General features: G+C 46.2%; 1 long non-coding RNA gene across 1 annotated transcript; it reads right to left on the bottom strand.

Annotated features, from left to right (window-relative positions):
• Positions 1–2,869: 2,869 nt before the first annotated feature.
• On the bottom strand, positions 2,870–21,074 carry LOC140409506 (uncharacterized). The gene is made up of 4 exons (XR_011940362.1): positions 20,903–21,074; positions 7,898–7,951; positions 5,226–5,343; positions 2,870–3,201 (listed from the first exon to the last, which is right to left on the bottom strand). It is a non-coding gene; the product is annotated as an uncharacterized lncRNA (long non-coding RNA).
• Between the last annotated feature and the right edge of the window lie 2,228 nt (positions 21,075–23,302).

The raw sequence follows: 23,302 nt of genomic DNA, 5'->3' as shown, positions 1-23,302 counted from the left end.
CTGAACTGGACTAGCCATATAAATACTGTGGTAAGCATTCAGTCTGTCAACTATTGGTGCACTGTGGCAGCTCTGTGTGCCATCTACAAGATGCAATATAAGAACTCACCAAGGCTCCTTAGGCAGCACCTTCCAAACCCATGACCACTACCAGCTAGAAGGACAAGGGCAGCAGACACATGGGAACACCACCACCTGGAAGTTCCCCTCCAAGTCATTCACCATCCTGTATTGGAAATATATTGCCGTTCCGTCGCTGTCACTGCGTCAAAATCCTGGACCACCTTCTCTAGCAGCACAGTGGGTGTACCTACACCACATGGACTGTAAAGTTTCAAGAATGCTGCTCACCATCACCTTCTCAAGGGCAATTAGGGATGAGCAACAAATGCTGGCCTAACGAGCGAAGCCTATATCTGACAAATATTTAATTTAAAAAAAACTATTTTCATAGTCTGCGCGTATAAAATATATTGATAGAAAGTTCATGATACATTGGGGCATGACAAATGTGATCTCATTAACAACATCGATACTGTGTAGGCTAAGTGCAAAATCAGTATCTGCCAAGAGTGACATCAAAGTGTGTTGGATGTAGAGCTGATTAGGCTTTAAAATGTATAAATTAACCAGGCAGACTTTGACGATGAGTCAAATAATGATCCTGATCCTGAAATTATGATGTGGGATAATGGTGTGTTACCCTACATATGCTTAATATATTTATCTTACATTCCCTGTCCCATTATATTTAGCAGAAGAATTCAGCCATTTGAAAGTCATGAGTTAGATAGTAAATGTAGGAATTTTAAATAAAATTACACACTGGTACCTCAAAGTAAAATTAAAGGGCCCATGTTTTGACACATACATCATTCATAATGAGTTCACTGTAAATAGTTAATATGCTTGTTATGTGCTGGAATTTGCAGAGGACTGCTCAGTCATAGATATTGCTGCTCAAAGATACTTCTGTCCCAACACAAGTCTTGGAGAGGGCAATGTATTTCACTATAGCAGGCTCCCCACATGTAGTGGGAAACTGATTTAAAATTAACAGTTGCTATGGCTCAGGAAATCAGACACTAGCTGGAGACAGGAGCAGTTGCTTGCAGAAAGTGAAGCGCTAATTACAACACTCTGGGGTGGCAAGAACAGCAAGAGTACCCAGATGATTTCCGCCTGGCTCCTTAAGCAAACCTTCTGCTGAATGTGGCTTTTCCCTCATGGCCATGGCCAACTGATGTTGTCTTCCTCCATCCTGGCTACAGCCCCTGATCTCGGGCCTCCTGCCTCTTGATCTGGATATGGAAGGAGAGATCAGCCATTGGGGTTGAAGGGAGAGAGGGGCCACAATCAGCAGGCTGAGACCAAAGACTTTCTTGAGTAACCTGAGGAGAACATTGCTGTTCCATTGCCAGGGCTTTCAAACCAATCGTCCTTCCCCACCCCGCACAGCTACAGTAGTAGTAAGTTTTAACTCAGGCTCCTAATTGGACTGCAGGAACCTGATTTCATTATGGTAGCACGCACCTGCCTTTCCACAATGAGACACTCGAATACCAGAACATCCATTGCTATGAAGTTACTGGTGGTCACATGCACACCATGTTGAAAGCACATCTCCCATATTTAAATCTTTAAGCTCCACCAACCCTTCCCCACCAACTATCATGATACTCTACCTCTGCATTATGGGAGGGTGGGGAAGGAGGGCAAAATGTCAAAGTCAAAGGGAAGAATTGTAACTTCCAAGGTGGAAGGAAGGTAGTTTTAGTCCAGAGTTCTGGCTTTTCCTAAGTTGTGTGAGACTTGCTGGGTATAACCAGGAGGGTTCACTGTGCTTAAGTGAAACTGATAGGTTGGGAAACCTTTAAACAGTGAAACTGAAGAGCTGTAGCCACTCTTAGGTGAGAGGATTCTGCTCTCACTACTTCGTCTGAGAGAGAGTGCTTTCACTTTTAAGACAGGTAATTTCCAACTCCTTGGAAGACAGTTCACCTGTCTTGTACTTCACTGACTTTGATCTGCTCTTCCCCGCTGTCAGTCTTCACCATGGTATGGGAGCAGCATATTCAGTTATGCTTTCAACCTCTGCTGAAGAAAAAGAGGAACAGCATTACCTAAAGCAGCAGCAGGACCAACACGAACAAGAGTAGCAGCTGCCTTCTCTGGCAACTGCAGTCTCTGCCAAAATTCCATTCCGTTTTCAGTATCAATGTTCTGGGCACATTTCAGCCTGAGCACTCACCTACATACCTACCAGAGCTTACCAAATGCCCTAGGTGATGAGCATGGTCATCTTCACCTCAAAGGATGGATAAGATTAGGATTAGGCTTTTGGTCATCACTTAGTATTTAAAGCTGAGGAATGGTGAAACAAGCTATTAATATTGCTTCATGACACTGGAACACGAGCAATAACCCAAGATTGTGCATGGGATCTTCATGTTATTTTATGATGGTAAATTGCAGAAATATTGAATAATGCATGTGTTGCATAGAAAAATTAGAAAAGAAATGCAATAATAGAACATATATTTTGACTTTGTGGAAACCTGGGACACTATTGTTTCAAATGTCATAATTAGGAATTCTATTTAAGTCGCCAAAGAATTTGTATCTTATTACAATGTCTTTGACCGAAGACTTGACTTATGTGCAATGTTTTTTTATATGAAAGTCTTCACACAAATACTGAAATTAACCAATTACAGATGGTATATCTGCTATTCACTCGATGCTGAAATATGTGTTGCATTGATATTACAATGGGTTTCAAGAACTCCACTTTGCCTTGCTCAATCAGAATGAAAATAGATTATTCATGACAAACATCTTGAATTGATTATTACATAACTTTCTTTTTAATCGAACCAGATTTACTGCTACAGTACCATAAAATATAGTATTTGTAGACTCTTTTCAAATGGAGGTCAAACACAAAGCAAAATGCCAGAGTTGGAATGTACCGCTAGAAACTGGTAGAAATAAAAACATCTGTACACTTTAATAGCTTCCAAATACTTGTCGATTAATCATTTATTTTATTTACAGAAGCTGTAAGAAACAAGCAAAGGTTATGACTGATGCAGGAAAGCTTGATGTGTTCCACTGCACTGGCCTTTGAAGAGCATGTTCTTGTTGGCTCTGCATATCTTCCGATGAATTGATTACCAAACTGAAAAATACACAAGTTGCCTGAAGCAGAGAAAATGCAGCAGACACATAATATAGCAAGCTGTTAGATGTTTGGTCTGCTCAGAGTACTGTCTTTCAGATTTATACAATAGATTATGCTAATGTGATGAAATTACTTGGCTTTGCCCTCCTGTCCTTCAACCTAGTTCTTGTCACAAATTGCAATAAACATGTAACAATGCATACTGTACCCCATTTATGAAGTGGCACTCGCGATTCTCAAAAGAAAAATCAGCAACCAAATTATCCTGCCCTCCATACTACCTGAGGAGAAATTGTTGGATTGGAAAGTCCACAGGAGACAGAAAGGGGGAAGGGATGGGAGTGGATAAAAAGAGATGGATTATTTAGCTCCATCAAGTGTTCATTAGTGTGTTCAGCAATGCAATAGATAAAGATCAGCCAACAGTTTACGGGCAGCACGGTAGCATTGTGGATAGCACAATTGCTTCACAGCTCCAGGGTCCCAGGTTCGATTCCGGCCTGGGTTACTGTCTGTGCGGAGTCTGCACATCCTCCCTGTGTGTGCGTGGGTTTCCTCCGGGTGCTCCGGTTTCCTCCCACAGTCCAAAGATGTGCAGGTTAGGTGGATTGGCCATGATAAATTGCCCTTAAGTGTCCAAAATTGCCCTTAGTGTTGGGTGGGGTTACTGGGTTATGGGGATAGGGTGGAGGTGTTGACCTTGGGTAGGGTGCTCTTTCCAAGAGCCGGTGCAGACTCGATGGGCCAAATGGCCTCCTTCTGCACTGTAAATTCTATGAGATCATCAAACTAAATTTTAACTCAGACATAATGAGCTTGACTTTTGTTCATGCATCGGGATCCTGATGTCAGGACCAAATGGCCATTTGTGCAATCTTCTGGTAGCCGATTTCCCAATTGACCTCTTCTACACTCACTGTCGTATTAAGGATGGTGGGAAGAGTCCGATGCTGCTAGCCCAATTAGAGAGCCAGCATCTCTAAAGCCTTGGCAGCCTCCACTTTGAGAGCTGCGGGTCGGGAACTGCCAGGGCACTTTAACATGAAACTGCCCTTGGAGACATGGATCCACGTCAGGCATTATGAGGGGCAGAGCTGGCAGGCCACTCGGAGTGGAGAGAAAACCCCTCTGGGTGAATCATTGGGACATGCAACCTCTGAATCCAGTGGACCCCTGGCTGCAGGATAGAGGTTCCTCCATTGAGCTGGCCACCTCGCATGCAGTTAAAATGCGAGTGATGCTGCAAAATGGCCCCTAATTGGGGCCTTAAACAGCACAATTGACTGCCCAGCTTCCATGGAGTGGGCAGCCAATCTAATCGCAGCCTTCCCTGGGAAATCTGCCCAATGGTGGCAGTGTATTAGCAGTCATCCAAACGTATCTAATCTTATTTTCCCCACTGCCTCCCTCCCATCCCCCCATCCCCACCCCTACCCACTCCAATCCCGTCACCAAGGAGTTGGAAAAATTCCACCCAATGCAACTGACAGTTCTCAGCATTTTCCAGACAGGCATACCAGAAGTGGAAAGATTGCTCACTCTTGCATAAATCCCTCAAGTCACTAGCAGAAATGAAGCAGTTTTAGAAAAGTACAGTGGTGTCCAACTGGATTGTTACATTCAAACAAAATGAAGAGAATGAAAGGGTTTCTGTCAAAACCGTGGGGTTAACATCAGCCTTCTGCGGTTTATGTTTAGTTAATGCAGAAATGGGGAATGTCTGGAATCTTTTAACTCTACACTGCTAATGATTCACTTAATAGCTGATACGGCGACCTTCACGTGGCACTGATGAATCACACCTTCCCGCCTGGACCAAACTTTATATAAACAGATCAATTAGAACAACCCCTGCATGAGATTATCACTATGGCTTTTATATTGTTAAGGGATTAGTACTTTTCAGACTCTTGCCAAATGCATCCATACACATAGCTGTTAGCATGTTCGATAGTTTGTTATTGTAGTATAAATGGTATTTCATTCATGCTCATATCACAAAATCAGATTACTTTAGTTGACTTTAAGATTAGAGGCTTACTTGCAGATCTCTGTTTATAGCCGCTGTTAGTAGCTGGCGATTGGAGGCTGAAGTAGGAGTAAACACTCTGTAATCATCAAGCTAATATTGGGCCTCTTATTCAGTCACTCCTCACCTACTGATGTCAAGATAAGAAATGCTAACATTGTTATAATTCATTCTTAAAGCAGCCAACATGATGGAGGATGGAAAGGCGTGTGATAAATGAAACATAAAAATGTTTGCAAAGTGCAGAGGAGTTGCCACTCTGCTAATCAGCGTGTCAGTCACACAGTGACTCACCCAGTGATAGCAGGCGCTAGTGATTTGTTACAAGTGATTTGTTATCACTGAGGAACTGCCATTTTCACTACCTCTGGGACATTTTGTATAAAATTGCAGTGGTGGGGCAGGAAAATGTAGAAGCTCTCACAGAATTTGTTTTGGGATATTGCGCAACCCAAATCACTTACCTTTAAGGTACCGTGACTTTTTAATAAATTGACAAAACATTAGACAGGCTCCTTTCCAGACATGGCATCCTCCAAGCAGAATTTCCTGTATGCACAAAACCCAGAACTAAACCATATTTTCCATTACTTAATGCTGCACAATAGTGATGTAATGCATGTGTATATAAAAATGCAAAAAACGTACCTCATTAGTGGTGTTCTCAAAGCGAGCTAAAAAAAATTCCTCCGTCAAAAAATCCAAAATTTGTGGGTTTTTTTGAAGGGATAAAGGTGAAACATGACAAATCCTTATATCTCTGGGCATTAATGGTGTTGTTAAATATTAAATACAATTTCAAGACAAATACTTGCTTTAGGTTTACTTATACTACAGAAACAGGTCTCAGACTGGTAAATAAGGGGCGTCATTCACCGACACCCGCCGGGTCGGAGAATCGCCGGGGGCTGGCGTGAATCCCGCCCCCGCCGGTTGCCGAAGTCTCCGGCACCGGATATTCGGCGGGGGCGGGAATTGGGCCGCGCCGGTTGGCGGGCCCCCCCACTCGATTCTCCGGCCCGGATGGGCCGAAGTCCCGCCGATAAATTGCCTGTCCCGCCGGCGTGGATTAAACCACATTTTGAACGGCGGGACAAGGCGGCGTGGGCGGGCTCCGGGGTCCTGGGGGGGGGGGCGATCTGGCCCCGGGGGGTGCCCCCACGGTGGTCTGGCCCGCGATCGGGGCCCACCGATCCACGGGCGGGCCTGTGCCGTGGGGGCACTCTTTCCCTTCCGCCTCCGCCACGGTCTCCACCATGGCGGAGGCGGAAGAGACTCCCTCCACTGCGCATGCGTGGGAAACTGTCAGCGGCCGCTGACGCTCCCACGCATGCGCCGCCCGGAGATGTCATTTCCGCGCCAGCTGGCGGTGCAACAAAGGCCATTTCCGCCAGCTGGCGGGGCGGAAATTCCTCCGGCACCGGCCTAGCCCCTCAATATTGGGGCTCGGCCCCCAAATATGCGGAGCATTCCGCACCTATGTGCGGCGCGATGCCCGTCTGATTGGCGCCATTTTGGGCGCCAGTCGGCGGACATCGTGCCGTTTCGGGAGAATTTCCACTGCCAGCAGCATGCTGTTGCTGCTTATGAACAAAAGATACAAGAATACATTTCCACTCACCAGCACCTAAACATAAGGTAAGGAGAAGGGAGCGATAGGACCACCTCCTCTAACATTAAAAACATCCAAGTTCAACTTTTGAAGACTAGAATCAAAGTTAAGCCTCAGATTTAAAAAAAAATGTTTTCTGCTGGTCACTAATTTTGCAGGTTCTGTGTTCCAGTGGTATGTCATAATCTTTATTGTCACAAGTAGGCTTACATTAACACTGCAATTAAGTTACTGTGAAAAGCCCCTAGTCGCCGCATTCCGGCTCCTGTTCGGGTACACAGAGGGAGAATTCAAAATGTTCAAATTACCTAACAGCACGTCTTTCGGAACTTGTGGGAGGAAACCAGAGCACCTGGAGAAAACCCACACAGACACAGGGAGAACGTGTAGACTCCACACAGAGAGTGACCCAAGCCAGGAATCGAACCTGGGATCCTGGCGCTGTGAAGCCATAGTGCTAACCACTTTGCTACCGTGCTGCCCATCACTATGTGTGGGTGCGAGAGAGACTACCTAGTGGTTTCAGGAGCTGCTTTACCAACTTAACCCCTGAGCGATACAAAGCCAGAAGTGTTAATTACGTTTCCACATCAGTATTACGCTCTTGCCCATGGTAAAGATAATATGAAGCTACATCTAAGAGGGTGCTTAATATTTCAGCCACTTACTGGAAACTTTTTAAAGTTGCTACGCACTAGATGAAGTTAAACTTCAGCTAGTGTGAAGCTGAAACAACATGAGTCTTCAGCCTGGTTTTGAGGCGATTCACCATTATGGGGCAAGTAGGGTGAGAAACAAGCGGAAGGTGAAGCTCGGATATGTATTTTAACTTCTAACAATCCTCAAGAAAGACTGGGATCAACTCCCACTTCAGCTCAACAGACAGGGGAGGTGCGAAAATAGCAGAGGCCTGCGGCAGGGACCGATAGGAATAGCTGCTGGCAATTAAGTAAATAATTGGTGACGTGGGGGGAAACTTGGTCAAGGAAGGCTGGGGGAGGGGCGTTGGTTGGTGGTCCAAAGAGTAGGAAAGATTCACATTTAAAACAGCAAGGAGAATTGGAAGTCTTACCTTTCTGGAACTCTTCTGTGCTTTTTGTGACTGGTATTCCTGGTGAGGCTGACACTGGGTACCAAAAGTGCAACAATAAGTTAAAATAATGTTGGGGTCTAAATGGTCTCATCGGGCAATGGTTTTGGAATCTGAGAGGCTCTTGCCAACAGGAGGCTCACACCCTGCCCAAAATGCACTTGTTAAAATGTTATTTGGTCGACAAACAAGAAGGTCAGGAGAGGTGTATAATGAGAGAACGAGCCAATACCACACATTTTATATTATACCTAAAGGTTATAGTCACCCATGGAATTATATAGAGGAGTGCAGAACCTGAGTATTGCTGAAAAAAAGCGATATGCTGTTGAAGCTTTTCATTTTCTACTCAACGGGACAAACACAAAGGAAGATCAATTTATACTGCATTAAAAAAGGGTGCTGATTGAATGGAAAGTCGGCTCTGACTGGTCAACACATTGCCATGGCAAATGCACCAGGGAGCTATTTTCCTCATGCTTTTGTTCGTTCAGAAAAGCTGTAATGTCTGGACGTATTCCTTTTGCCTGCAGACGACAGGTCCCTGTGTATGAATACATGTAGCTTCAGCAAGCGTAAAGCCCGTTCGCCACTGAAAATTGACATTCTTGCATCTATCCGGGCGACTGAAGTGAGAAAAGCTTTGATAGTGTGCCTCTTTTCTCGGCAAGACACAGTTCAAATTGTTCATGAGGTATTATAGGCCCTTGAAAAATTGTTAAGCAGGGTCTGGGGTAAATTACTTGCCTGCTGCACCATAGCTTGTTTTTGCATTATGTTCATTCACATATTTGATCGTAGTGTTGATGTTTCACATTATTGGATTTAAATAGTGGATGTCTGCATTGTCTACTTTCCTTTCCCCAAAAGATCCCATTTCCAACATTTTAAGTGCCGAGTTGAAGCTATAAAATATCACCAACCATCCACTTTCTAATAGTCGGCTTCATAGGTTACATCTCTGTGATTGGGATAGTTCTCTATTCTTGATAGAATGTACATGATCACACCTCAAATTTATTCAAATAATCAGCTTAATTAATTGGTGGAAAGGGAGTAACTAATCTCTAATTGATTTCTAATTGCATATTATTCATCAGATTTCAATGACTAATGCAATTAGGATTCAATTACTCTGGTGTTGCATGAAATGATGGAAATGCAATAGAGCAGAACCTCCATAAGCTTCTGTGCCCTTCAACAATGAAGCAGATTGAAAGAAAGTTAATTCAATTCATGCCGAATAAAGTCAGTGGGCGCAATCTAACCAAATTCATTCTAAGTGTGGTAGGGAATCGAATCGCCAGGTGTCTCCCGACGCCTGACCCGGTATCTAATGTTAATTAGGGCACTTAAGGAAGCCCCATGGGCTTCAAACCGCAAATGACTGTCCCGCTGGCTGATTTTCCGGGACCGTGCCCGGCAGCTTCCCGCTAACGAGGGGGCGTAGCACTTAAACCAATCCCACAAAGCAAACCCCAGACAGCACGCAGCCTTGCCACCACGCAGACCAGTTCCACGATTTGGGATGCTGACCAGGCCAGACTGATGGATGTACTTGGGATATCCTGGGCGGGATTCTCCGACCACCCGCCGGGTCGGAGAATCGGCGGGGGCTGGCATGAATCCCGCCCCCGCCGGTTGCCGAATTCTCCAGCACCAGATATTCGGCGGGGGCGGGAATCGCGCCGGTTGGCGGGCCGAATGGGCCGAAGACCCGCTGCTGGAATGCCTGTCCCGCCGGCGTGGATTAAACCATCTCTCTTACCGGCGGGACAAGGCGGTGCGGGCGGGCTCCGGGGTGCTAGGGGGGGGCGCGGGGCGATCTGGCCCCAGGGGTGCCCCCACGGTGGCCTGGCCCGCGATCGGGGCCCACCGATCCGCGGGCGGCCTGTGCCGTGGGGGCACTCTTTTCCTTCCGCCTTCGCCATGGTCTCCACTATGGCGGAGGCGGAAGAGACCCCCTCCACTGTGCATGCGTGGGGATGCCGTGAGCGGCCAGTTTCGCGCCAGCTGGCGGGGCACCAAAGGCTTTTCCCGCCAGCTGGCGGGACGGAAATCAGTCCGGCGCGGGCCTAGCCCCTCAAGGTTATGGCTCGGCTGCTCAAGATACGGAGGATTGCGCACCTTTGGGGCGGCGCGATGCTGGACTGATTCGCGCCATTTTTGGCGCCGGTCTGCGGACATCGCGCCGATTGCGGAGAATTCCGCCCCCTGTTCCTCCGTGTCAGCGGCTGTCAGCTCGGGGAGTGTCACCAGGCTCCAGGCGTCTTTCCTCTCTGAGACCACATGTCCATTCTCTCGCAGGATCGTCATCTGATCGCGACGGCCTATCCAGGGTGGCTCCCACCCCTTGCTGTCCAAGAGAACACCTCGGAGGAGAGCTCCGAGAATGCCACCATCGATGCGCTACAGCTCTCATCCCCACTCTCCACCAGCACAGAGACACACACCTCGGTGAGCAAAAGCAGTGCATAGGCTTCTGGGACACATTCTGGTGAGCACCACACAGTTGCAGATGAACATCAGGTAGAGGCAGGAACAGGGGAGACAGTAGTCGGAGGTCTGTTGGATCTCAGGACCTAGCTGGGGCCCAGTCAGCTGAGCCCGATACAGTCGTTAGGTGCGGCCAGTAGGTGCGGCCGTGAGATTCAGAGGGGGATGTCAGAGACACTCCAGTGGGTCCATAGCCGATTAGAGAATCCCAAAGGCTACAGGCACAGGACACTGCGCCAGCAATGCGTGGCACCGAGGGCAACACTGCTAGGGTGGTGAGCACAGTGGAGAGCCTGGAGCATTATGTCAGTAACACAAGGTTCCTGGCATTAAATGATGGGATGGAGAAGATCGCGTCCTATATTTACATCAACCTGAAATGTGACTAAGGCCTTCTTGCAATATATTCCGCTCCTGTTGCCAAACCCGCCCGACACAAATTGGAGCAGAAAATCCCAGCCAATGTTTCCGGTCTGTGACCTTTTTGTCTGACCACCCTACTTCACCTAACCTTATCAACACGTCCTATGTCTCTCTCCCTCACGTACTTTTTGAGCTTCCCTTTAAATACATCAACACCATTTATCTCAACTACTCCATCTAGTAGAAATCTCCACATTCTAACCATACTCCATGTAAAGCATATTCCCCTGAATTATATAAATGACTATTTTATTTATGTCCCCTAGTTTGGGGGCCCCTTGCAAATGGAAGCATCTTCACAATGTATACTTTACCAAACCACTTTGAAACTTTAAAGACAATTATTAGGCCACATCCTAGCATCCCCTATTCTATAGAGAGGAGATCCAGCCTGTTGGGAGTATCTTGGAGAAGGTTACAGAGACAGCGAGGAGTGAAACCCTGGAGTGAGGATTTGAATACAAAGATGAGAATTTTCAATTCAAGTTGTTGTTTAATCGGAAACCAATGTAGGTCAGGCTTCATTGAGGTTGTGGATGAAGTTATCTTGGTGCAAGTTAAGAAATAGGCAGCTAATGGCTGATCTCTTGTTTACACTGAATGGAGGTTTCGAGGCCACACAGCAGGAAATCAGAAGAAATGTCTGACCACTCCAATGTGCCACTTGCCGGACTTCTTGGGTTGAGCAGAAACCCAGTGGATCCAAGTTCTCCTCCCCACCCCACAACCACCACAATTATGCCCATAATGCACCTCTCCATTAAACAGTTTTTGTGGGTTGATGTATCTTACACTGCTTTAAACAAAGATTTTGCCAAGTGCTTTTTTCATGACGACTACCTCTTCAAAAGGAGTCCAAAACCTTCAATTTGTACAGCAGCTTATCGCGTCTCAGATATTTTTCACATAGAATTATTTCAAAATATAGTACCGCAAGCCAACAGCCCCCAGAATCAAACACCTTGGGCGAAATTCTCTGAAAATGGGGCTATGTCCCCATGCCCACGAGAAAACAGGCGCAAATCACTCTGGACTTTCCTGGAGAAAGTGATTCTCTGTTTTGAAGGAGGCTAGCAGGATCCCGGAGTAGTCCACGCAGCTCCGGCTGCCAATACGGGGCCCTGCACTTTTAGTCGCGGGTCCACGCAACATGGCAGATCCACACAGGGGGCAGTCCCCGTAAATATAGGTCCCCCCAGATCGCGCGCTCCAGCCGATCGGTGGCCCCTGATCGCGAGCCTGGCCGTACTGGAGCCCCCGCTGTGTGACGGATAACCCCCACCAGGGCGGCCACGGACTGGGTCCGCAGCCGCCATTCTGAGCTCCCGCTGGATGGAAGCATGAGTGAACCACGCCAGTGGGAACTCGGCCATCTGCCGGCGGAGAATCGCCGTGCGGGCCTCTTTCAATGGCCTCCGACCGGTGCCGCGTCGACCGAGCACACGCGCACGACTGGCGCGATTCTCCGGTCCGCAGAGAATCGCGGGATGCATTGGACCCGATCGCGGGTCTGACAACCCATTCTACACCCCCGCACCGAGTGCAATTTTGGCACGGAGGCTCGGAGAATCCCGTCCCTATTTTTCCACCTACAATACTTTACTGATAAACTGTTCAAAGAAAATGAAAGGAAAACATTTATTTTATCATCTCTGATATTTCTCCAATTTCTCCCAATCTTAAATTTGTTGAGATCCCTGGACAATACTTGAAGAGACAGTAGCTATTTTGAGCTAGCATGATCCCACAAACTGTATTTTGGGCTTTTAATATAGAGTTATAGAGGTTTACAGCATGTAAACAGGCCCTTCGGCCCAACTTGTTCATGCCGCCCAGTTTTTACCTCTAAGCTAGTCCCAACTGGCCCATAATCCTCCATACCCAGCTTTCCCATACAACTGCCCAAATGCTTTTTAAAAGACAAAATTGTACCCGCCTTTACTACTACTAATAATAATAATCGCTTATTGTCACAAGTAGGCGTCAATGAAGTTACTGTGAAAAGCCCCTAGTCGCCACATTCCACTGCCTGTTTGGGGAGGCCGGTACGGGAATTAAACCCGTGCTGCTGGCCTTGTTCTGCATTACAAGCCAACTGTTTAGCCCACTGTGCTGAACCAGCCCCTACTACCTCTGGCAGCATGTACCAGACACTCACCACCCTCTGTGTGAAAGAATTGCCTTTCCGGACTCTTTTGTATCGCTCCCCTCTCACGTTAAACCTGTGCCCTCTAGTTTTAGATTCCCCTACCTTTGGGTAAAGATGTTGACCATCTACCGCACCTATGCCCTTCATTATTTTACAGACCTCTATAACATCACCCCTAAGCCTCCTACGCTCCAGGGAAAAATGTCCCAGTCTATCCAACCTCTTCATCTAACTCAAACCAACAAGTCCCAGTAGCATCCTCGTAAATCTTTTCTGCATTCTTTCTAGTATAATTATATCCTTTCTATAATAGAGTGACCAGAATTGTACACAGTATGCCAAGTGTGGCCTTGCTAATGTCTTGTACAACTTCAGCAAGATGTCCCAACTCAAGTATTCAATGCTCTGCCCAATCAAACCAAGCATGCCGAATGCCTTCTTCAGCACCCTGTCCACCTGTGATTCCACATTCAAGGAGCTATGAATCTGTACTCCTAGATCTCATTGTTCTATAGCTCTCCCCAACTCCCTACCATTAACTGAATAGGTCCTGCCTCGATTCGATCTGCTAAAATGCATCACCTCACATTTATCTAAATCAAACTCCATCTGCCATTCATCGGCCCTCTGGTCCAATTGATCAAGATCCCATTGCAATCCCAGATAACCTTCTTCACTGTCCACTAAGCCACCAATCTTGGTGTCATCTGCAAACTTACTCACGATGCCTCCTAAATTCTCATCCAAATCATTAAAATGCATAACAAATAACAGTGGACCCAGCACTGATCCTTGAGGCACATCACTGGTCACAGGCCTCCAGTTTGAAAAACAACCCTGTACAACCACCCTTTTTTTCTGTTGTCAAGCCAATTTTGTATCCAATTGGCTACCTCACCCTAGATCTAGTGAGATTTAACCTTATGCAACAACCTACCATGAGGTACCTTGGTAAAGGCCTTGCTAAAGTCCATGTAGACAATGGCGACTGCACTGCCCTCATCTACCTTCTTGGTTACCTCTTCAAAATCTCAATCAAATTCGTGAGACATGATTTTCCACTCACAAAGCCATTCTGGCTGTCCCTAATCAGTCCTTGCCTCTCTAAATGTCTGCAGATCCTGCCTCTCAGAATACTTCGAACAACTTACTCACCACAGACGTTAGGTTCACCGGTCTTTAGTTCCCAGGCCTTTCCTTACGGCCCTTCTTAAACAAAGGCACAACATTTGCTATCCTCCAATCTTCAGGCACCTTACCTGTGGCTGTCAACGATTCAAATGTCTCCGCTAGGAGACCCGCAATTTCCTCCCTTGCCCCCCACAACATCCTTGGATACCTTTCATCATGGCCCAGGGACTTATCCATTTTGATGCGCTTTAAGACTTCCAGCACCTCCTTCTCTGTAATATGTACACTACAAGCCATCACTATTTATTTCCCCAAGTTCCCTAACATCTAAGCCTTTCTCAATAGTAAATACCGATGAGAAATATGAAGCACTTCCCAGTACTATTTAGATTATTGGCTGAAGACCTGGAGTTGCACATAGAATCCCTAGTGCAGTAGGAGGTCATTCGGCCCATTGATTCTGCACCAACCCTCTGAAAGAGCCCACTCTGCCTAAGCCCACTTCCCTGCCCTATCCCAATAGCCCCTTGACCTAACCTACACATCCCTGAACACAAAAGGGGCAATTTAGCATGGCCAATCCACCTTACCTGCCATCTTTGGACTGTGGGAGGTAACCGGACAACCGGAGGACACAAGCTAACCTGGGGAGAAAGTGCAAACTCCACACAGACAGTCACCCAAAGCCGGAATTGAACCCGAGTCTCTGGCGCTGTGAGGCCACTGCTAACCACTGTGCTACCACAGCTACAGATTTTCAGTTCAGAGGTAAGAAGTCTATCAACTGAATCAAACAAATTCCTACATCAACTCAAACTCTTTATTTGATATAAATGTTCTCCTTAATACTTGAATCACAGACAGCAAATTTAAGTTTGGTGTTAAAAGTACAATACTGCAATGTTGTTTTTATTTGTGAGGCAGTAACCATCCCTAACTTTATGCTGGGAATTGAGGTAGGGGTGTGTGAAGTTACAGGGATGCTGCTGTATGTTTGAAACAATGTCTGATTTCCTAGCATTAGATTTTATACATAGCATTTTGCAACATTACCCTTGCAAAGGTTGCAAAGGAAAGAAAAGGGTCTGTTCTGATAGCACAGAGGTTGTTTTACGCCTTCGCCCCCCCACCCCCGCCCCCATTCCCCGCCCCCCCACCCCCGCCCCCATTCCCCCCCCCCCCACCCCCCGCCGTGTTTCATTCTTCCTTGCTTCTCTGATGCTTTTGATCTTTGGTGACTTTTTGCAACTCTAATCCTTCCCAAACCGCTGTTGATAGCAATTCTATTGTGTTTTTAGAAGTAATTGCCTGTTGTTAGACTCTAAATCACGACTTGGTAAATAAAAAAACAATTTAGAAGGTTATATTATTTTGAAAGTCCTATTTGCCAAGTGAAGGAGTTAAGAATAAAGGAAAAGGTAAATGTTCCAGCACTGATTTAAATGTTATTGATGTTTAGGTTTTCATGATTCCCAAAGAATATTTTGCTTCCAAGGACTAAGTGGCAGCAAGCTTGTCCACAGTCCAACAAAGGTTCAATATTGCACTGTGAGTCAGTGACCATATTTAAGCATAGCCTTGCTAATCTGCTTTTGTGAATTGCACATAGATCTTATAATGTTGTATCTTGCCTCTGACCTAGGAGTTATTCCAGGGTACAATAGATGCATAAATTCATGCAGGACTCTGCAAACTAATGCATGTTAATATTTGTTTCAGCAGGAAACACAAATTGAATTAGTTTTAATTAAAGATACTGAATCTCATCACTTACGATTTAGTTTGCACTAGACAAGGTGGGGCGGTATTCTCTGATCCTGGGGCTAAGTGTTGACGACGTCGTAAACGCCGGAGGGGTTTGCGGCGGCGCAACAGGCCTCTAGGATCAGCGATCCTGTGCCGCACAGGGGGCCAGCAGGGCACTGGAAAGCCTCACGCTGCTCCAGCTGCCGATCCAGGGCATCAGAACGGGTGCCGCGGGTCCACGCTTGCGTGCTACGGCCGGCGCGAGCTCACGCATGCGCGCTACGTCAGCTCAGGTTCGCGCTTGCGCAAGGTTGCCTTCTCCGCACCGGTCCCGAGGCAACATGGCGGAGAGCTACAGGGGCCCGGCGCGGTGGAACATAGGCCCCCACCAGGATAGGTCAGGAGGCCCTCCCCCCCCCGGTGTCGGATCCCCCCTCCCCCCACCAGGCCGCCTCCTGCAACATGAACGCCAAGGTCCTGCCGGGACGACGCTGGCGGGTCTTGGCCTAACCCGGCGGGCACTCAGCCCATCACGTGCAGAGAATCACCGGGGGGGGGGGGCGCGTAGAGCAGCCCCCGACCGGTGCCGAACCCGCCGACGCCAATGGCGGCGATTCTCCGGTCACCTTCGTGGGGTCGGAGAATCCTGCCCGTGGAATTAAAACTAGCTCCCAAATCTAAAATTGAAGGTTTGTGCACAAGTTGATGTGGGAAATTTGATGCGGGAAACTATACTTTCAAGGGTAGTTTTCCGGCATAAAATGTAGCATTGGTGGAAAATTAGTCCTGGTCCCAAAATCATAGTGGCGTAGCTGTGTAAATACTGAAGGTATGCAGCATTGTCAGAGATGCCACCTTTCAGATTGTCACAACCCCCTGGGCTGGTGTGCGATCAATTCCAGCCCCACTTGACCCAGAGTGCCACCCAAGTGAAATTAGATATTATTTTAAAATATGTGAGGACCTTGGCTGAGTCCAATAAACTGTGATCACCAGGTTTGTAAATTGAACACAAGTAACCTTTTTATTCTGTACAGTATTATAATTAAACTGACAAAAACGTAACTGACAAGTTTTCTCAACCCTCCCCTTTCTAAGTATCCCAGCGATCTACACACACACACACACACACACACACACACAACACAGAGGGAAAAGGGTGGTTGAGAGTTAATGAAAATATCAATAAAAATAAAAGCATAAAGGATCCTTGATGCACTAGGACGGCTTCCAGTTATTGTCTTTCTGGAGTTCAAGCTTTCGTTTCGGTACTTCTTCCTTCAAGGATTGAGATGGTTTTCTCTGGCAAGCTTGTCTATTTTCCCTACAGATTCAAGATCATTTCAATTTTATAGTAAAGATGTGCTAGGCACTCACTGGTTTTAGAACAATAGAGCAGTTCTTTACTTCAGCAGCGAGAGAAAGAGAGTCGCTTTCACTTTCAAGGTCGGAATACTTCTGCAGGAGTAGATCGCAAAAAGCATCACGCAGGAAGCAATTAGCGACTGTTGTCGGCAGAACACTGTCCTGTGGCCAACCCACAGGTTGCCTGCCAGCCAGCCAGCCCATTGAACCAACTTCCTCCACAACCAGTTCCTAATATTCACGCAGCGCCAAAGAGTCTGTTTCCTCCTCCGCAAAAATCTAAATCTGGAACGCACTGTCCTGACTAGCAGGCTGCTTCAACTTGAGTCGCCTGCTTAAAGGCACATTCCGATTATGGGTCCATGGACCAAAAATAATAAAATAAAGAAAATAAATGGGAACAAAGGAAATAACAGGAAGAGGCAGCTCACCAATGGCAGCTGGCGGGATCTTCTGGTCCTGCCAAAGTCAATGGTCATTTGCGTTGCTCGCCAGCCGTGCTGCCGGAGAACTCACGCCAGGGGGTCACCTTCGACCAGACCGGAAGATCCCGTTGGCTGGATGGGCTGGAAAATCCTGCCCCAGGAATGGAAGCGGGAGTAGACCTGTCGAGCCTGCTCCATCATTCAATACAATCATGGCTGATATTATTAGGCCTCAACTCCACTTCCCTACCCATTCCCCAAATCATTTGATTCGTTAAGAGACCAAAAGTCTATCAAATATATTCGATGATGGCGCATCCTTGGCCATTTCAGGCAGAGAATTCCAAAGGTTCACAGCCCTTTGAATGAATTAATTTCCCTTGATCTCAGTGCTAAATGATTGGCTCTTATCCTGAAATTGTGCCCCTGTATTTTAGATTCCCTGACCAACGGAACCAATCTCTCAGCATCTACCCGATCAAACCCCTTCAAAATCCAGGAGGTTACAGTAAAATCGCCACTCATTCTACTAAACTCCACAGAAAATAGACCCAATTTGCTCAGCCTTTCATCATAGAACAATCCCCTCATCCCAGGTACCATTCTAGTGAACCTTCGCTGTACCGCCTCCAATGCATATATAATTCTCTTAAATTTCGAGACCAACACAGCACACAGTACTTAATCATATTGCTGTTTGTGGGAGTTTGCTTTGTGCAGCTTACTGTGTGAAAAGTAGCTGTCATATTTCCTACCTTGCAACAGTGACAACCATTCAAAGGCACTTCATTGGCTGTGAAGTGCTTTGAGATAGCCGCTGACTGTGAAAAGCACAATGTGAATACAAGTCTTTCTTTACCCTGTTGAGGGGAGATCAATCCGGCTTTGGGTGATGAGGTGTGATCAAAGAGGAGAATCCAGACTAAAACATTATAGGACAAAAGATTGTGATTCAGACTGACCCCATCTCATCCACTGGATTCTCGCTCAGGCTGAACAATATTGTGTCATCCTTTTTCAAACTATACACATCACCACAGAACAGCATTGTCCACCTCCAAACCTACTTCAGACCCTCCATCACTGAAACCCTTATCAACTGCCTTTGTTACCTCAAAGGAGCATGGGCAGGGAAGAGCTTCACTGCAGGACTCTCCCAAGAGCAATCATACATTGTCATTAGTCTTACACTGTATTGTGAGTTAAATAATGGTCGGAATTCTGCGGCCATTGCGATTCATTTTTCCCACTAACAGCACATCCCCGCCCTCGGGTTTCCCGACTGCATGGAAATGCAACAGGGAAATCCCATTAACAAGCGGCGGGAGTCTAGCCGCCAAGAAACACGTGGCTGGGATAACGGGCGTATCCAGCCCAATATTTCAGCTTTGGCATCATCTGGGGCTCCTGTGAGAAAACTTCAATTACCCTACAATCAAGAATACACCCATACTGTCTAATAATTAATTAAACAGTTACATGGCCAGAGATTATCATAGAATTTACAGAGCAGAAGGAGGCCTTTCTGCCCATCGAGTCTGCACCGGCTCTTGAAAAGAGCACCCTACCCAAGGTCAACACATCCACACCCTATCCCCATAACCCAGTAACTCCATCCAACACTAAGGGCAATTTTGGACACTAAGGGCAATTTATCATGGCCAATCCACCTAACCTGCACATCTTTGGACTGTGGGAGGAAACCGGAGCACCCGGAGGAAACCCACGCACACATGGGGAGGGTGTGCAGACTCCGCACAGACAGTGACCCAAGCCGGAATCGAACCTGGGAGCCTGGAGCTGTGAAGCAATTGTGCTTTCCACAATGCTACTGTGCTGCCCAGATGGTAACATACAACACTCACTTGTGTAATGGCTATCGTGATCAAACACGTGTCGCCATATATTTTCTCTAGGCTTTATAGAAGGCAGACAGAGTACAGTTTTCACAGTGCAACCCAACAGTTTATCATTATTCCTTGCTCCACAGGCAACTCTGCAATATTCCTGACACAAAACGCACTTGTTTCAAGTTCGTTCCGTGTATTCTGGCTACAAGCAGCTGAAATTTGTTTCAGCATGCGCATATCCATGACAGAGAAAGATCTCAACGGCCTAAAGTCTGTGTCTGTCCTTTGGGTAGTTTATAATTGAAATAATCTACAATGTGTGTCTTATAAACATTGATTGAAAACAAAGGAAGTTTATTTTATTAATGGTTCCAAGTGCTCCAAGAGGCCACTCGATCATACAGTCTCAGCTGACCCATGGTGATATTAATTTCCAGGTTACTACCTCTGTATAAATAGCAAAGAGGAATTTGATATGAGCCTGTAGTTATATAGCAACATCGCTTACAATGTTTTATTCACTTAAAGAGGATGAAGAAAGTTTTTTAAAAAGCTTTTAGTGTAACACTTTTTTAATAGCACAATAATTATATTCTCACCACTCACTGCTTCAACATTTTCCTAAAAGTATCTATTTTTTTGTGACTTTTGAAACCCCTGCCAAGCCACTCCAGTGACATTTGTTACATGGTGTAAAATTTACATTCCCAACTATTGCTGTAGTTCCCGAGGATAGCTCAAGAATGTCTAGAAGGGTATTAAAGTTGGACCTTGTGTGTTCTCCAGTAGGAGATGCTTCAGACCCTCCCTATAATTTGTGAAACATCAGAGTGGTCTTGGAGGGGGAGACCATGGGTGGAATTTTACACCAGTGAGATTTTACGTTCCCACCAAAGACTTTTCAATAGTTGCCCCCATTTTACAGCCCAATGCCCACCACCATAAAACTCTGCCTCATATTCTAGGATTCCCATAATGATGATGAGATTGGATTTTGTTTAAAATGACGCATCAATTGCTGAGAGTTTAAGTTTCTTCTGTAAAAAGAAAGATTATTTTAAGCACCACAAACTCCCCTTGTACTTTTATTTCCATTCCGTCTATTGGCCAGTTTAAAGCTTAGTTCAAATATGACTAATACACATATGCCTTGTTGGCTTTGTAACACCAGAAGACGCAGCATTATCTGTTGTTCATTGGATTTGTCCCCAATAATTAGCTCAATGCCAGTCCTTAGTTACCTGATGGTTAATGATTATCACAAAATTGCACCCGTGCTGACAAATCACCATCTGCATGAGTAATTAATGGGAAGTCTATATTATTTTCCATTTGATAGCAAGTCAATGTAAAATCATTGTTAAAAAAAAAGCCCTCATACAATCTGAATATAATCACCTACCTTATTCTGCTTTTTTGCTAAATTGTTGAGTGGAATCTTTAGACTGTAATCCCAAAATTGTCAGCAAGAAATTTGTCTCCCTCACACATTATCTTCTTCGGTGCCACTTAGCACCCGAACAAGACTAGCTCATGAATGGCAGGTGAATGAGTTGTAGCTGTTAAAGCTTAGCCTACAGTCTGTGCACTTAAGAAGGTTTATGAAGCATTTGCTAAAGGAATCAGGAGAGCTGTTTATCTGTCTAAGTACAGTGAACAGTTCTAAGGTTAAAGTGCATCAGGGTAAGAAGTTCACAAATACAATACCAGACATATTTTCAAAGGGTGACGAAGGTGATTGTAGATTTGTTTTAAATATATGGCATATATGCATCAATATCGGCAAATCCCATTGTTTTCAAACAAGTAATATTAATAACGTAGTGGATCATGCTTCCTGCATTCCTGGAACAAATCACGAGGAATGCATTAGCTTTCAAATCTTGTTCATGTTACCTCTTGAGTACTCACTATCATAGAGTCGAATTCCAACCCTCAAATATATATATGCACAAGCCATTATTTTAAAATATAAGATTAATTCATCATATTCTGAATAAAAGAGCACAGGCTGGCATTTAGAGATATGACTAAAATATTTTTTTTACATGCTCTCCATGTTTAGCCACAATGCGAACAGATTTTGTGTTCCTGCTTAAAATAATTCTAATTTAAAATAATGTTACTGTTATATTTTCTAAACGTTGTGTGTGGTCAGGAGTTTAGCGTTCTCAACTCATTGATGTCAAATAATATGGGCATCAATTGTAAAGTCATTGAAAAGACACATGGACCAAGATTGTCCTCAGCGATAATCCTGCTCTGTACTGTAGCTTCCACAGAATTACAGCGGAAACTCCATTTTGCACATCCAGCCAGCTTTCTGTCACATTTTCAATGAGGTAATGATGATGGGGCAGGGACGTGTCTGAGGCAGATCTCGTCATCAGCTCAATGGGAGTAACTTTGACTTTGGGGAACAGTGTAAAATGGACAATATTAATTCAACCGCCCATTATACTTTTCTCCCACTTGCTCATGGAAATTGGAAGAGATCTATGATAGAAAGCTGAATCGACAGGCAAAATTCTCCGCCTCGATATGACACAAACAGTGATCAGGTGGAGAATTGGGCGTCCATTGGGCGCCATGCTGCGGTCCCTCGCTGGTGACAATAAGAAGGTTTGCACCCCGCACCAGCCGTGGCATGCAAAACCGTCAATTTCATGCCTTTAAATGTGATTAGCGGTTGGACACAGTATGCTCCGCCCTTCTGCAATGCTCCATTCCTCTCAGGCAGACGTCTCGCGGGCGTGAATTACTGCAAGTATTTACATATGGGGACTGGGTGCCATGACTGCTGAGGGGGAGCGGGAGGCTCCAAAAACACTGAAAAACCCATTGAAAACTATTGAGCTTGCTGGGGGTGGCTTCGCGGGCCGAGGGCAGTATCAGGTAGTGACTTACTGCCAAGTCCGTGGACTTAGGATGTTGCCATCAGGGTGGCCAGGCTCAGACCACCCCATTGCTGCAGTCTGTCTTTAAAACACACCCCTATAATGCTCCTTACAGGCTCCTGGCTGCTCACACTGCCGCACACCCTGACGTCCCGGCCCCTGCACCGGGTGGCCATGAACGTCACCGCACTCCAGGGCACGAGCGGGGACTTGTATGATATTTCCCAAGCTAAAGCCCGCAAATGGATCCATGAGGTCATGGATGCCCTGTATGCCCGCGCATCAGGCTTTATCAAATTGGAGCTGGACCAAGCCCACCAAGATACATGGACTGCAGGATTCACCACCAGTGCCAGGATGCCCGCAGCCCAGGGAGTAATTGATGGCATGCATGTCAGCTTGTGCACACCGGGGCTTCAAGTAGTGCCCTTCATTAACAGGTAGGGGTTCCACTCGCTGCATGTTCAACTCATGTGCGACGACCACCTCCGGATCATGCATGTGTGAGCATGCTTCCCAGCGAGTGTGCATGACAGCTACATCCTGGGACATTCGGAGATCCCCTGCGTCTTCTCGGACCACCCCAGGATGACGGGTTGACTCTTGGGGGATAAGGTTCAGATTGATGCTGCCAGTGCGGAGACCCAATGCAATGAGGCTCATGTTGCCAACCGTGCTGTAATTGGACTGCTCAAAATACCCAATGCCTGGGTCTCTCTGATGGTGCAACCCTCCCTCCCCCTAGATGGTCTCCTGCTTTGTGGGGATCCACTGCCCTTCACATCCTGGCACAGCAGTGGGGCGAAATACTGGATGAGGAGGAGGAACATGTGTCCTTGTCTGAGGAGGAGGAGGCAGACCAGGAGGGGATGGAGGATGAGCCCGGGGAGGACCAGGGAGAAGCC

This window comes from Scyliorhinus torazame, chromosome 3 (assembly GCF_047496885.1).
Source record: "Scyliorhinus torazame isolate Kashiwa2021f chromosome 3, sScyTor2.1, whole genome shotgun sequence".
In the NCBI taxonomy this organism is placed as follows: domain Eukaryota; kingdom Metazoa; phylum Chordata; class Chondrichthyes; order Carcharhiniformes; family Scyliorhinidae; genus Scyliorhinus; species Scyliorhinus torazame.
This window is presented reverse-complemented; position numbering and strand designations above follow the sequence as displayed.